The sequence below is a fragment of the Mobula birostris genome, chromosome 3 (assembly GCF_030028105.1).
Source record: "Mobula birostris isolate sMobBir1 chromosome 3, sMobBir1.hap1, whole genome shotgun sequence".
Classification (NCBI taxonomy): domain Eukaryota; kingdom Metazoa; phylum Chordata; class Chondrichthyes; order Myliobatiformes; family Myliobatidae; genus Mobula; species Mobula birostris.
Window position 1 is genome coordinate 29,981,350 of NC_092372.1, and position 2,414 is coordinate 29,983,763.

Below are 2,414 nucleotides of genomic sequence, written 5' to 3' on the forward strand. Positions count from 1 at the left end.
CTTTCTCTCATAATCTTTTTTTCCCTTTCCTAATTAAGCCCTTTGTCCTCCTCTGCTGGACTCCCATTTCTCCCAGTCCTCAGATGTGCGGCTTTTTCTGGCTAATTTGTATGTTTCTCCTTTGGAATTGATACTATCCCTAATTTCCCTTGTCAGCCACGGGTGCACTACCTTCCCTGATATATTCTTTTGCCAAACTAGGGTGAACAATTGTTGTAGTTCATGCGATCTTTAAATGCTTGCCATTGCATATCCACCTTCAATCCTTTAAGTATCATTTGCCAGTCTATCTTAGCTAATTCATGACTCATACCTTCAAAGTTACCCTTCTTTAAGTTCAGAACCTTTTTTTCGGAATTAACTATGCCACTCTCCATCTTAATGAAGAATTCCACCATATTATGGTCACTCTTACCCAAGGGGCCTCGCACGACAAGATTGCTAACTAACCCTTCCTCATTACTCAATACCCAGTCTAGAATGGCCTGCTCTCTAGTTGGTTCCTCGACATGTTGGTTCAGAAAACCATCCCGCATACATTCCAAGAAATCCTCTTCCTCAGCACCTTTACCAATTAGGTTCACCCAATCTATATGTAGATTGAAGTCACCCATTATAACTGCTGTTCCTTTATTGCACGCATTTCTAATTTCCTGTTTAATGCCATCCCTAACCTCACTACTACTGTTAGGTGGCCTGTACACAACTCCCACCAGCGTTTTCTGCCCTTTAGTGTTATGCAGCTCTACCCATATCTATTCCACATCTTCCCGGCTTATGTCCTTCCTTTCTATTGTGTTAATCTCCTCTCTAACCAGCAATGCTACCCCACCTCCTTTTCTTCCATGTCTATCCCTCCTGAATATTGAATATCCCTGAATATTGAGCTCCCATCCTTGGTCACCCTGGAGTCATGTCTCTGTGATCCTAACTATATCATATTCATTAATAACTATCTGCACATTCAATTCATCCACCTTGTTATGAATGCTCCTTGCATTGACACGCAAAGCCTTTAGGCTTGCTTTTACAGCACTCTTAGCCCTTATACAATTACGTTGAAAAGTGGCCCTTTTTGATTTTTGCCCTGGACTTGCCTGCCTGCCACTTTTACTTTTCACCTTACTACTTTTTGCTTCTACCTTCATTTTACACCCCTCTGTCTCTCTGCACTTGTTCCCATCCCCCTGCCACATTAGTTTAAATCCTCCTGAACAGCAGCAAACGCTCCCCCTAGGACATTGTTTCCAGTCCAGCCCAGGTGCAGACCGTCCTGTTTGTACTGGTCCCACCTCCTCTAGAACTGGTTCCAATGCCCCAGAAATTTGAATCCCTCCCCCCTGCACCATTTTTCAAGCCACATATTCATCTGATATGTCCTCCTATTTCTACACTGACTAGTAAGTGGCATTGGTAGTAATCCAGAGATTATTACCTTTGTGGTCCTACATTTGTACTTTTTAGTTTATCTCCCAACTCCCTAAATTCACCTTGTAGGACCTCATCCTTTTTTTTACCTATATCGTTGGTACCTATGTGCACCACGACCACTGGCTGTTCACCCTCCCACTCCAGAATGTCCTGCAGCCGCTCAGAGACATCCCTGACCCTTGCACCAGGGAGGCAACGTACCCTCCTGGAGTCTCGTGTGCGGCCGCAGAAATGCCTATCTAATCCCCTCACAATCGAATCCCCTATCACTATAGCTCTCCCACTCCTTTTCCGTCCCTCCTGTGCCACAGAGCCACCCATGGTGCCATGAACTCAGCTGCTGCTGCCTTCCCCTGATGAGACATCTCCCCCAACAGTATCCAAAACAGTATATCTGCTTAGGAGGCAGATGACCTCAGGGGACTCCTGCACTACCTGCCTACTGCTACGCAAAGCAGCTGCTGCTCTTCTGGGATTTTCACACAAAGCAATCTCTAGAGTTTACAGAGAATGGTGCAAGACAGTGAGCAGCAGTCCTGTGCATGAAAATCCAGTGAGCGGCTGTTCTGTGTGCAAAATTGCCTTGCTACTGAGTGATATCAGAGGAGAATGGGAAGATTGGTTCATGCTACCATAAAGATGACAATAACTCAAATAACCATGTGTTTCAGTAGTGATGTGCAGAAGAGCATCTCTGAACACACAGTATGGCTACTTTATCAGACACAGTGGTGTATGGGGTGTCTAGGGAGGGGTAGCACCTCTGGTGGGGGGCCTGCCTTGCCCTTTTCAGGACAGCTCGTCCACCTTTGGTCCCCACCTGGCCCTCAGCTCTCACCCATGGCTCCAAGTAGCTGTAGCACGTGCAGTGGCCACACCCCGGTAAACCGTCTCGGCAGACGGGCTAAACCAAGTGAGGGTAGCTGCCAGGTCTTCGACCCTCGGTGAGGTAGGGGATCTGCCTATCCCAGTGAGTGAAGTCT